Genomic DNA, 14363 nt, shown 5'->3' on the forward strand with positions numbered 1-14363 from the left:
TTTAACAAACTGTTGGAGCAAATGGTTGCAGCGCGCTTAAGTAGCTTTCTGGATACCCACAAACATCTATACAACCAGCAATATGGATTTAGAAAAGGCTCCAGTAGCCACCTGCGAGCTACTCAAGGACATCTACGACAGCTTGGACGAGAGAAAATTTTGCGGTGCACTGTTTCTGGATCTGCAAAAGGCGTTTGACACGATTAACCACGAGCTGTTATTACAAAAACTAGAATTCTATGAAATTCGCGGAAAAGCAAACAGTCTTCTTAGGAGTTACCTGACGAACCGAATGCAGCACGTGAGTGTCAATGGCACAAGAAGCGAATCTCGACGCATGTCGACCGGAGTTCCGCAGGGGAGCAATCTCGGCCCATTGTTGTTTTTGGTGTTTATCAACGACCTGTCTCGCTTACAGATGACTGGAAAAATACGTCTCTTCGCTGATGACACGATCCTACTTTATAGTAGTCGAGACTGTCGCACCATAAGGAACAACATGCTGGAAGACCTGACCATACTTAACCAGTACTTTGCATCGAACCTGCTGTCGCTGAACGTAAGCAAAACAAAATTTGTTATGTTCCATACATGTCAACGAAGAGTTCCAGAGCTGAGTCCCATAAGGTTTGAGAACCAAGTGGTCGAGCGAGTCTCCCACTTCAAGTACCTTGGACTTGTCTTGGACAAAACCTTGTCATGGGAAGCGCACATCCAGCACTTAAAACAGGCCTGCCCAACGTCCGGCCCGTGAAGCCATTTCATCCGGCCCGCTACGGCTTTTCAAAATATTTCTATGACCGGCCCTTAAGGCTGTCCATGAAGTATTAAATAAATGAAATTATTGTCTGAATTAAAAAAATAACCTTGAGATCAAATTTTAACATATTATAAGATTATTCTTCATGTTTGAATTTAATGCTTATAATTTTTATATTGATATTTTTTAACTGAAAAATTGTGCAGGAAAACAAAATTTTCCATTTCGTAAAATTGTGAAATTTATGAAAAAATGTTGTCTTAAAATTTAAAAAAGAGACTAAATGTTATTTCTTTCAGTTTTGACTGTGCTTTCTTCAATTTGAAGTTTTTTTTTCTATTTTCTTTTCTTTTAATTAAATAAGCAAGCAAAACTAAGGTATTTTTCCAGAACAACTTTTTAGTGATAAAGTTTTTTTTTTAAAAAAAGCTTAAGAATCAAATTATTCATACTGAAAATAGATCGCTGGATTTTTTTTTTAATATTGAAAAATGTATCAAAAATTAAAAAAAAATGCAGCGATCATTGAAATTCGAATATTTATTTTTTATAAAAAAAATATATCAAGGTATTTAATTGCAATCGTCAAAAACAATATCTATACAATTTTAAACATGCAAAAATTAAAATAAGTCAAATAAACACATTTTTGAATGTAATCTTTGTTTTTCATTTTTAAAATCAAGATGTATGAATCATATTCGCAACACTCGTTCTTTTATGTATTTGCATTAACCCTTTCAGGCCTGAATTAAAACAAAAAATTTAGTCAATGATGGGAAAATGATTCTTATGACCGTACGACAATTATAGTTTTGGAAATTTTGATATTTGGGTCATATATGACCCATCAGGCTCGAAAGGGTTAAAAGAACCCAATCATATGAAAATTTGAAAAAATGTGTTTACTTTTTCAACTTTTATCAAATATTAATTCCGGCCCGCCACTGCTTCAGAAAAATCAGACCTGGCCCGCAGGGCCAAAAGGTTGGGCACCCCTGACTTAAAACGTTGTATAGCGCCAATCTGCGGAGATCATCAGGAAACTTGCTTCTTTTATACCATCTGTTTGGTGGTTGAAATTGTACTTCACCCTTGTACAATCTAGATTGCAGTATCTCGCACTGAACTGGGGTACAGCTGCCGCTTTCAGACTACGTGAACTCCAGACACTGCAAAACCGTTGCCTAAAGTCAATTCTTGCAAAACCCCACCTCTAACCAACACGCCAACTCTATATTGACACTCCGGAAACTGTCCTTCCGGTTCGGGGACTACACATGCAGCAAACACTAGTTCACATGTGGAACATGTTGAAGGATGATGCCACCCACCATAATTTGGAGTTCGAAATAATCAACTCTATGACAAGACAAAACGGGGATATTCGGATTCCCCGGTCCAACACAGAACTCTGCAAGAACCGGGTTACCTACGTTGGAAGCAAATTGTTCAACGAACTCCCCAATGACCTGAAGGAACTAAACTCCAAAGTAGTATTCAAAAAGAACCTACGCCGACATATAAAAAACAATCTACTGAACGCTTTGTCCTGATCCTCCACTAACCAATATGAAAAAAATCTGCTCTTGTCGTTTCCGCCGCCACCGACCGCCCGCCGCTCGCCACCAACCGCCCACCGCCAACCGCCGATCGCCAACGCCCACTGCCAACCACCCATCGCCCACCGCCCACCACCAGCCGTTACCCTACACTGCCCATCACACACACTTTCGTCTGAACACCACCAAATTTAAATTCCACACACTATTTATTAATGTTTGAACGCCAAGATTAGCACTCTCTTAAAAGAGCAAACTTTGCTCACTGAGATGTGCAAATAAGGCTTCATCCATAAAGTACGTCACGCTAAAATTTACCCCTCCTCCCCCCCCCCTTTGTCACGCTTTCCCTATACTTATAACATGCAATGTCACACATGCTCAGACCCCCCCCCCCCCCTCACCCCCTAGAGCGTGACATACTTTATGGATGACGCCTAATGTAAATGTTAAATGTATTTTTTTTGAATAGATAGTAGGTTTTGCCCTAGTGCTTTTGTCCTACCAAAAAAAATGTACTGCAGAAAAAAAAATATAACTGCAAAAAAAAGAAAAGAACTATCGAGCCTAACCTCAATACCTTAAGGTAGGTGAAAAATTCCAGTATAGTAAACTGTGAAATTGCGTTATTCGATCTTTTCAAAAAAACTAAACCGCTCTACGTTGTGGTAAGCCAGGTCGTATGTTTAAATGAATGTTAATAATCGACCTTATGAGAAAACAAATGCTTAAAACAAAAAAAAAATGCTGGTTTGGATTTCTCCAAAGATATGGTCAGCATGTCACAAAAAGTTAAATTAAAAATCACCAAATTTTTTTTACCGTGTATCATTTTGTTTAAGTGTAGTCCTTATCCAAACCTACAACTTTGCCCATGACACCAAATTGATTACATCTTAATTACGAGCATGGTTAATGAAATACTCGTAACACAAAAAAAAAACAAATACTTATAAGCTGACAAAGACTTTTCTGCCAAACGACATATTCCTCCTTTTAATTTTCTGCCGAGTGGCATTCTGCCAAACATCATTCTGCCGAATAGTTTTCTGCCAATCGACCAGATACTATTCTGCCAATCGTTTTGCCGCCATTTTAACATTCTGCCAAATGACACTGTCTGCCACTTGACCTTTTCTGCCGAAAATTATTCTGCCGTTTGTACTTTTCTGCCAGATATTTTTCTGCCAAAACATTTTCTGCCGTTTAACCTTTTCTGCCATTTAGCGTTCTGCCAAACGTCATTCTGCCGAACGAATTTCTGCCAATCGGCCCAGTCCCGGTCAAATTTCATGGACTAACGACAGTTACTGAAATAGCAATGGAACCATCTGAAGAATTTGTCTTTAAAATATAATTATCTTTCTTCCAGCTTCCGGGAATCTTCTTTAATTTGAATGCCTACATTTATCTATTCACTAGATGATTTATTTAAATGTTTATATCCTTCCTTATCCTATTCCTTTTCTTTCAGCAATGGAACCATCTGGAGCATTTGTCATTTTTAATTATAGTTGTTTGTTTTGCAGCTTCCCGAAATCATCTTTAAATTTACTGCTTATTTGTATTTATCTTTTCACTATAAGATTAATTTTTATATTCATATCTACCATTCCCCCATACAATATATGATCAAACAAGCTCTTCCTGGCAAACATCGTCCTGCTCTTTTTTGGTTTCCTGACGTTTCATGCTTGTTTGCTTATTCAGCCTCCTGTGATCAAAATTTGATTTTACGTAACTTTTCCCATACAATCTGCAGCTTTTCCGGAATCGGTTCAAGAGTGGCCAAAGTGTCAATTAGTTAGCGTAAGAACCTTCCTTAGGCTTATACGAACCCAACACAACAAAGAGCACCTCGATCCGACGCTCCGTATTGAACATATTCGCGTTCGAACAAAACCGTCGAAATTTTTTATATATATATATATAGATTGAATGACAAGAAAGAACATGGGGTGTAATCTACTAGGATACTTTCTTCGGATTAGCTGCGCTTGTGTCTAATCAAACAAGTAAAAAGAGTATGAATTGTTAATATTCAATTGAGGTTTTGCAGCGCGACTGCGTTTCAAATGTAGGTGGCGCCAAAATGAGGTTACTTGCCTAAAGTCGTATGCCTTTCTGTCGATTAAAGAACAAAATCGCTTATTTCTCATGATTCCCTGCATCAATCTTCATGAAACTGGTTTTTTTGCTTTAAAATAATGAACATCAACTTTTGGGCGCGCAAAAATTTGTGACCTTTTTCTTTAAAAAACATGTTTTGGAACACGAAAAAATGAGTTTCTCCGTATATACCAAGGAAATAACCAGTTATATAGTTGATAACAGATGTGTTAACGTATATTCAACAATTTGTATTGATTTTTGACAGACTTTCTTGCCAAATAGTCCAAATTACTATCTTTTTCTAAATTTACAGTTTTCGCATAGAAAAATCAAAGAAATATTGGAAAGTTATACACCAAATTGTTGGAAATAACACACCTATGAACAAATAGCGTAAACCTATGATTTTTAGAAAAAATGTGTTTTTTCCTTCCGTATCAACATTTTTATAAAAATTATGCCAGATTCGAATGAGAAAAATTATTTCTAACAATTTGGTGTATAACTTTCCAATATTTGTTTGATTTTTCTATGAGAAAACTGTAAATTTAGAAAAAGATAGTAATTTGGACTATTTGGCAAGAAAGTCTGTCAAAAATCAATACAAATTGTTGAATATACGTTAACACATCTGATATCAACTATATAACTGGTTATTTCCTTGATATATACAGGGAAACTAATTTTTTCGTGTTCCAAAACATGTTTTTTAAAGAAAAAGGTCACAATTTTTTGAGTGCACAAAAGTTGATGTTCATTATTTTAAAGCAAAAATTTTTTCTCGTCTTTTGCAACCAGTTTCATGAAGATTGATGCAGGGAATCATGAGAAATAAGCGATTTTGTTCTTCAATCTAGCAGAAAGGAATACGATTTTTGGCAAGTAACCTCATTTTGGCGCCACCTACATTTGAAACACAGTCGCGCTGCAAAACCTCAATACGTTGCCTGTTTATATGTAAGTACCAATAATACATGAACATTTTAAATAATTTAGTTTTTAAGAATTAGTTAAAGAATTATTTTTATTTGCAGGAAATGGAAAATCATCGCAACAAGTTTGCTTATCAATATATTATTTTGTTTCTTTATTTTTTTCATCATTTCACCTCAGTGAACTAACAGCGCACGTAAGATGTATTAACGGTACACATCAACCATAGTTTTTGCACCCAGATTTCTGTTACAGACATTTTAGTATCTTCAAAACTACGGGAAATATCGATATATTTTTTTATTCATCCCCTAAATTACTGTCTTCGTAGTTATTTACAACAAGGTTTGACTATTTTTACAATCAGATTTTTGCAGGATTGGGTCCGTAAGTTTGACAATTTTGGAATAAGAAGACAACAACTTCCTAGGTTGCTGTGCACCCTTAAGAACAAAATTATTTTGAAAATTATGTTTTTTTTTTCTTCATATTTTTGCATTATTTCTAAATTTCAGCACACAAGAATCTACAAAGATCTGCATTTCTATATAAGGCACTTTGTGTTTTTTTCAGTTTTAGATGAACTTGAAAAAACACTATCAGAATCCTGAAGGAACCTGAACGGGTATTCTGCTTGGGCGGATGAAATATGTGTGAATGGCGCATCAAGGGCGAGCCAAGGCGGTTGGGGCTTTTTGGGCGGATGAATTTTATATGGGGGGCGTATCAAGGGCGACCCACTGGCGAACCAACCTTCAGGGGCGTCTGTACCGTATATGAAAGGCGCATCAAGGGCGAGCCAAGGCGGTTGGGGCTTTTTGGGCGGATGAACTTTATATAGGGGGCGGATCGGGGGCGACCCGCTGGCAGACCATCTTACAGGGGCGGACGAACCGTATATGAAAGGCGGGTCGAGGGCGAGCCACGGCGGTTGGGGCTTTTTAGGCGGATGAACTTTCTATGGGAGACGTATCGAGGGCGACCCGCAGGCGGACCATCCTATAGGGGCAGTTGAACCATACAAAACGGCGTATGTGGGGCGAATGAACGGCGGGTGAAACATTCGCCCCACATACCATACGAAACGGCGGGCTGCCCAGTCAATGTGGGGATCTTCTTTCTGTTAGCTAGATAAGGTAATGATTTTCGTTGCCTCTTGAGCTACGATGCTACCCAAGTAGCACACTTTGTTCGCCAAAAGATTTCCGAACTTGTTGTTGAACTCATTTACTATGTTTTCCCAACGTCCCTGAGAACTCTTGAACGCTGGAAAAAGCGCACGTTTTTCTGTTGTTGAACATCTCTTAACCTGTTAGAAATGTGCGTGGTTTAATTAAGTTTTACCAGCGCACGTCCTACTTGCATAGAGAACGTTTGTTGAACATGTCATAAGAACTCTTGACTATAAGATTCTGAACCGGGTTGGATAACGTCGTTAGAACCGTTTAACAACATTCTGCCTTTAAGATTCAGGAGGGAGTTAGGCAAACGTTTTTATAACCGTTCAAGAACATATCGTGGCAGACAAGAATGTTAAACAGGCTTTTCATAAAATACGTCCAAGGTGTTCGCTCAAAAGTCGTTTTTTCTTTATTAAACCCTTTATTTATGAGTAATGTCGCTTTACGATACTTTAACTACTAGTTTTTTGTAATTTATTAGTTTGGACAGGGATACGCCATTTATGAATAATAATAATATGAATGATGGATAATACAATAATATCAACCATAAAAAATCATTCAGTTTCCTATTTATGCCTTCGGGGATTTTTTTTTCAATTATGTTTGAGTGCTAATGAACATCGCTTGCTACTACTACTCTACCACTGCCGCTGTTTCTATTTTTAGAACTATCCTTGCTTTTTTCGTCAACATGACCTTGCTCGGATTTTAGAACACGAACGCGAACTTCACATAAACAACTTGTTTACGAGAAATCCCAGCCGAAGAGAAAGGTCAAATCTACTATGTTATCACGTTCAGCAAACTGAAATGAAACATCATGTCTGCAAATGTCATTTTGATTTACGAGTTCTACAAGTATGTTTCATTGAGGTCAGAATAAACTTCAAAATGAACTATTCGTAATCCGTTGCTAGATTTGGCATTTGTGTTACACAGCCATGTTGAACAATGGTTTTTTGATCAAAATGTGAACAATTGACCAAATGTGTTGCCACTTGTTCAATAATTAACGAATAAAAACACTTATGCAGCAATTGTTCAACAAAAAAATAAAGAGCGATGTTTTTCTTGCTACTTGGGTATGGAGAGGGTTTAACACACAAACAACCGACGTCGAGCCCTCCGAGCTACGGAGCTATGGGAAGGTCTTTTCAACACAAAAAAGACGCGCACCACACGACGTTCTTGATGTTTCAAAATAATTTTGTTACGCGATAAACCTAACGAACTCAATCGTCAACTTGCCATCCAATCAGCGATGATGAAGAAAGGGCTTGAAGCACACAATATCTCACCGATTAATATGAATAATTTTCAAGATCGATCTTGTTTTATAACTACAGCGCGACTCACAATCCTGATCTGTTTTTTTCTTTTTCTTTTCATTTTTTTTGCTTTTTTCACTTTCTACACAAACACAATTATAATTGAATAATTTCCCCCAACCAACGCGTCCCTTCACTCACCAATCTTGCAAGCACAATCCTGATTTTTTTTTCTTCACTTTGCACACAAACACAACCTTCCGCTTGCACTGGTGGAACATAATCTGAACACAAACAGCGACACAAAAGAGACGAAAATTATCGCGAAAAAACAGGACTGCGCGTCCCCAGAAGCACTGCATTTATGATGCCATTATTCAATTATGACCAATCACCCCATGCACACAAACAGCGACACAAAAGAGACGAAAATTATTGCGAAAAAACAGGACTGCTCGTCCCCAGAAACACGGCGTCCGGTTTCGAGCATCTTCGAGCGTGAAATGAAAAATCACTGCAGCACTGGTTGCTGCGATTTGGCGAACCCCGCCGTCGTTGTCAAACGTCAACGGCGAAAAATGCAACGGCAACTTCGTTTGAGCAAAAAGCGCGCGCAAAGAAGGAGAGAGGAGAGAAGCAGCGAGAAAAATCATTCCGTTCGCAAACCTTGTACGGTTAACATAGCTGTAAATAAAATCGGTCGAAAGAGTTTTTGCAAAGAAACCGCGTGTCATTTATTTTTCCTAAAGTGGATTACAGTCCCGCTAGTAGTTTGAGGAAACATTCTCGGTTGAGGACAAAGTGGCCTCAACAGCACCAATGATGCCATTATTCAAACTGCTACACAAAAGAGACGAAAATTATTGCGAAAAAACAGGACTGCGCGTCCCCAGAAGCACTGCACTTATCGAAAAAAATCGAAATTTTATACCGAAAATAAATTTGACCTCAATTTTTTTATGAATATGCAATCGAAAAGTACTTTAGGGTAGGGTAGTCATCAATGAGACACTTTTGGTTTTCAACTTTCAACGATTTTTCTAATTTTTTCATCAGCATATTTTAATGAGCTTTTTGTTGCATTTTCATTCTTTTAGTTTGTTCTAACATTGACCAAAATATGAGATCGATCCGACATCTACAGTCACAGTTATTCAACTGTCTCATTGTAGACGCACTTGGCAGGAACAATGAGACAGCTGGGGAACAATGAGACACTCTACAAAAATCAATACTTTTTTAGTAAAACATCATGTTTTTGTATTGTTCCATTGTAGGTGACTTGCCTTGAACATTTTAGAGCAATTTTGCCAACATGAAACTTTAATTAACAAAAGTTATACTAAAAAGTATTGAAATATTGTAAAATCCATATATTTATGCCAAATAACTTTGTATGTTTGGTTAAATGAAGTTAAAACTCTATAAATATGCCAAAAATCACTTTCAGTTCATGTTTTGAAAGATTTCCATACATTTTGAAAAGTTTAATGAAGAAAAATCGAAGTGTCTCATTGTTACCCATGGGCTGAAATGAGTGGGGAACAATGAGACAGTCCAGGATTCTGGGTTTATTCTAAATTTTGGCCAAACCTAATGAAAGGACATGGTAGCCCAACTCAATCCCTGTGGAACGTCGAAAGAAATTTGAAGAAATATTCGTTTTGGTGTAAATGGCAGCCTACGAGCGAAAAAGTAATTTTTGTCCATAATTTACTTCTACACTCCAGAATCAAACATTTATGAATAACTTTTCAAGGTAGCGTCCATAACCAAAGCCACTATTATGGCAGACGTGTATCCAGTAGACACACCTTTCCCCCAAATATGAGCCTGATTGGTTGAAACTACGACTTGTGAGAGCCATTTTATCATTGTTCTCCGTGTCTCATTGATGACTACTCTACCCTATAGTTTTTTTGATTAAGGGCTCGGTTTTCAAGATATAGAGTCCGTTTTGCGATGCCTGTCCATCTAGAGATCCTAAATAGGGAGACTGGACGAAGTGAATTTGACGTACCCAAACAGACGCGAGTTTGACGTATCCAAACGAGCATTTGCCTTTACGCCCAGCAAAACTTATCAGTGTTGCCAAGCTCAAAACATACGTTGCCAGATCGATTTAGCAAGCTTAGACCAGTCTCCCTATTTAGGGTCTCTATGTCCATCGGGTCGCATGTTTTTTCGCGTCGTTCGTCGACGGTGAGTTTGTCGGGTGAGTGCGCGCGTGTGTGTGTGAAGGTGCGGCTGGTTTGGTTGAAAAAATGACAGTTGAGCCAGTCCGTTTTGCGATGCCTGTCCGTCGGGTCGCATGTTTTTTCGCGTCGTTCGTCGTCGGTGAGTTTGTCGGGTGAGTGCGCGCGTGTGTGTGTGAAGGTGCGGCTGGTTTGGTTGAAAAAATGACAGTTGAGCCAGTCCGTTTTGCGATGCCTGTCCGTCGGGTCGCATGTTTTTTCGCGTCGTTCGTCGTCGGTGAGTTTGTCGGGTGAGTGCGCGCGTGTGTGTGTAAAGGTGCGGCTGGCTCTGGTTCAAAAATGACAGTTGAGCCAGTTCGTTTTGCGATGCCTGTCCATCGGGTCGCATGTTTTTTCGCGTCGTTCGTCGTCGGTGAGTTTGTCGGGTGAGTGCGCGCGTATGTGTGTGAATGTGCGGCTGGCTCTGGTTCAAAAAATGACAGTTGAGCCAGTCCGTTTTGCGATGCCTGTCCATCGGGTCGCATGTTTTTTCGCGTCGTTCGTCGACGGTGAATTTGTCGGGTGAGTGCGCGCGTGTGTGTGTGAAGGTGCGGCTGGTTTGGTTGAAAAAATGACAGTTGAGCCAGTCCGTTTTGCGATGCCTGTCCGTCGGGTCGCATGTTTTTTTCGCGTCGTTCGTCGTCGGTGATTTTGTCGGGTGAGTGCGCGCGTGTGTGTGTAAAGGTGCGGCTTGCTCTGGTTGTCACGATGACAGTTGAGGCAGTCCGTTTTGTGGTTACCTGTATGTTTGTCTATTCCTTTCTATTGACGTGGCTTTTTTTCTTCTTAGTTAGATTGTAAAGTTCAAATATCGCGATCGTCTTTCTCGTTAGTCAGTCGGGTTTCTTTGTTCTATGATTCGCGATTGTTTCATGGGAAGATTCGTTCTTAATTGCGTTAGCATAATATAAATTATATTTGACCTTTCGTTTCCCGCGAAATCACCTTTTAGCAATATAGCTCGTAAAGGTACCATCCATAAACCACGTGGACACTTTTTTGGGAATCAGTTACCCCCCCCCCCCCCCTCGTGGACAATTGTCCATACAAAAAAAAACTTCTTTGTATGGATCGTGGACAATCGCCATACCCCCCCCCCCCTAAAGTGTCCACGTGGTTTATGGATGGTCCCAAAGCACGGTGACAAATATTGTTTCAACGCGATTGTTCAAGTCCTTCAGATAACTCATAACTCATCAGTAATTAATTGGTCGCTCATCTTATAAAAACTTAAAAGTATAAATAGTCTCAGGTCAACTCTACGTAAATGTGTTACGCTGAGTATAATATTTCACCTTTTAATTACACACAATTTTGATTCTATCTTTCCACAGCCGACTGTCTAAGATTAAATCATTTGTGCTAAACTCAACACCAAATAACCGGGAATGGTCTCATCCGCATCATCCGATTGTTTGGCTTGAGAATACATAATACATCACCCTATCACTCAACGAAATTCATTGATTATTGGGCCACATCATCATCCTCTATGATGAATCCTGGCCATTACCCTTTTCCACTAACAAAATCCCAAGTAGAAGTAGTTTTCCGGCACACGCGGGGGTGTGGATATCGTATAGAACCCACCCTTGGTAGCAGCCTGTGCTAACTAACATTCCCGTCCCGTTCCCTCGAGATCTACAAACTGACATGGCGGGCGCCGTTGGTGGCCAATGACTGTTTCCTATTAGCAACGGCTCTAGTTTTGATGATCGTGATGTTTTATCTTTTCAGCGCATTCATGCATGCTGTTGATAAGGGAAACATTATTTGATCGTTGAAGCGTATGACCGGTTGTGTTGATAGGATATTACGGTTCTGCTCAGCAACGGAGAAGGACAACCATGGGTGGTCTCTCATGCTCATGCTCATGCTCTTAAGGGCTCGGTTTTCAAGATATAGCCACCGAAAGGTTGATTTTGACGAAATATTTGCAGTTTTTTTATTTTTAAAAATAGTAACCATCAGTGACCATTTCTGAAAATATTTCTTCTGAAAAGTTCAGAAAAATAGCTTCAAAATTGTCTAAGAGACATTGAAGATTGGACCTCTGGTTGCTGAGATACAGCGGCAAAACCAAAAATAAACCGGAAAACTGAAGTTCTCTAAGTCACATCCAAGCAACCCACCATTTTCTAATGTCGATATCTCAGTAACTAATGGTTCGATTTTCAATGTTAAAACATGAAACATTTGTGAAATTTTCCGATTTTGTCGAAAAAAATATTTTGAATTTTTTTGAATCAAGACTAACATTTCAAAAGGGCGTAATTTTGAATGTTTGGTCCTTTTGAAATGTTAGTCTCGATTCAAAAAATTTCAAAATATTTTTTTTGAAAAGATCGGAAAATTTTAACAAATGTTTCATGTTTTAACATTGAAAATCGGACCTTTAGTTACTGAGATATCGACATTAGATAATGGTGGGTTGTTTAGGTGAGACTTAGAAAACTTAAATTTTCCGGTTTTTTTTTTCATTATACCGCTATATCTCAGCAACCAGAGGTCCAATCTTCAATGTCTCTTACACAATTTCATAGCAATTTTTCTAAACTTTAAATTTTTTTTCAGAAATGGTCACTTATGGTCACTATTTTTAAAAATCAAAAAACTGCAAATATTTCGTCAAAATCAAACTTTCGGTGGCTATATCTTGAAAACGGCCCATCTGCTCCAACCTTCCATCGGATGAGGAAGTAAAATGTCGGTCCCGGCCTTGGTTGTTAGGCCGTTAAGTCAATCTCCATTCAAAACGGAACGTCGGATCAAGGTGCTCTTTGTTGCGTTGGGTTCGTATAAGTCCAAGGAAGGTTCTTGCGCTAAAGAGTGACAACTTTGGCCACTCCGGAACCGATTACGGAAGATCTGCAGATTGTATGGGAAAAGTTGCGTAAAATCAAATTTTGATCACAGGAGGCTAAAAACGTTAAGAAGTGAAAAAATGACAAGACGAAGTTTGTCGGGTGAGCTTGTTTTACATAAAAAATTGAGGTCAAGATATTTTTTGGCGTAAAATTTCGATTTTTTCCAAAAATCACTACTTTTTAAAAAAAATCATAACTCGGCGACAGATTTTTTACCATGCTTCTCTATAGCTCAAAAGTTGCGGGTTTTTGTCCCATAAAACATATAAAAAAAAATCTCGAAAATCAAAAAATACTCAAAAGTTACAGCTGTTTAAATATTTACGTACCATTTTTGTATGGACAGCTGCCAAAATTGTATGGAGACTTGTATGGGTAAACCAATGACACAAAATAGCTTGTTTGGTCATAGGGAAGGCCCCCACAAAGTTTGAGCCAAATCAAAACATACAAAAAATAAAAATGGTCGAAATCGGCCGATTTTGTAGAGAATTGCTCTCTAGAGTTCTCGAGGACGTTCGGAAAACATAGTAAATGAGTTCAACAACCAGTTCGGAAATCTCGTGGCGAACAAAGTTGCTACTTGGGGTGCACTGTATAGGTACAAATATTTTTTTAACGAATAAACATTCACGATTATACTCCAGTTTCCAACAGTGTTATGCATTAAATTTTCGCCTAATTTGCTAATGACAAATTCCGCCGAGACGTTGCAACGCTTTGACTTTTCTTTTTTCAGTATTTCGACTATAACTCAAAAAATACATTGAAAATGTACATATGTTATTACAGATTCGGAAAGAACATAAAATTTCATATAAGAAACAATGTTGAAACATTATTTTAAGCGAATATTCTATGTTTGAGAGAGCAATATGTAGCGTGACGTTGCAACGCGTGACTTTTTCTCAATCCTGATCCAATTCATGTTTCGCCATTAATTCTGCTCTGTTCAACGACAAATTGGAGTTCTTCTTCCATTTTTAGTGTAAAATTGGCCAACAAATCGAATGCAATCATTAGTTTTTCGAAAAAATCAAACCTCGATTTTTAAAGACCACTTACATTTCGTGACGTTGCAACGCTCTGTTTTTGAAAACAGGGTTTTTCGTTGCGTTGCAACGTCACGTAATTTTAGTTTCAAAATAAATTATAGTTTTTGTTAGTTTGAACAACTGTAGGTTAAGATTTTATTATAAGACATTGATGGACAGTACAAGGACATATGAATTGATTGGCCCGCCCATGTTAGACCCCCCCCCCCTTCCTCTATACCGCTCTTACAGTAGCAGTACGATTTACGAAGTTTTCCAGAGCGTTTTCAATGTAAAAATAACTATTTGTATTATTCCATTATCACGAAGGACACCCCTCCCCCTACTCTCCCCTCCTCTACACTGAAAACCCAACCGTGGTAGTTGCTACCATATTGTAGGGTTAAAT

General features: G+C 38.5%; 1 long non-coding RNA gene across 1 annotated transcript; it reads left to right on the forward strand.

Annotated features, from left to right (window-relative positions):
- The first annotated feature begins 2740 nt into the window (after positions 1-2740).
- LOC128092576 (uncharacterized) lies at positions 2741-13942 on the forward strand. Its single transcript, XR_008211893.1, has 2 exons — positions 2741-11022; positions 11190-13942. It is a non-coding gene; the product is annotated as an uncharacterized LOC128092576 (long non-coding RNA).
- Positions 13943-14363: the final 421 nt, after the last annotated feature.

Source organism: Culex pipiens, chromosome 1 (assembly GCF_016801865.2).
Source record: "Culex pipiens pallens isolate TS chromosome 1, TS_CPP_V2, whole genome shotgun sequence".
NCBI classification, from domain to species: Eukaryota; Metazoa; Arthropoda; class Insecta; order Diptera; family Culicidae; genus Culex; species Culex pipiens.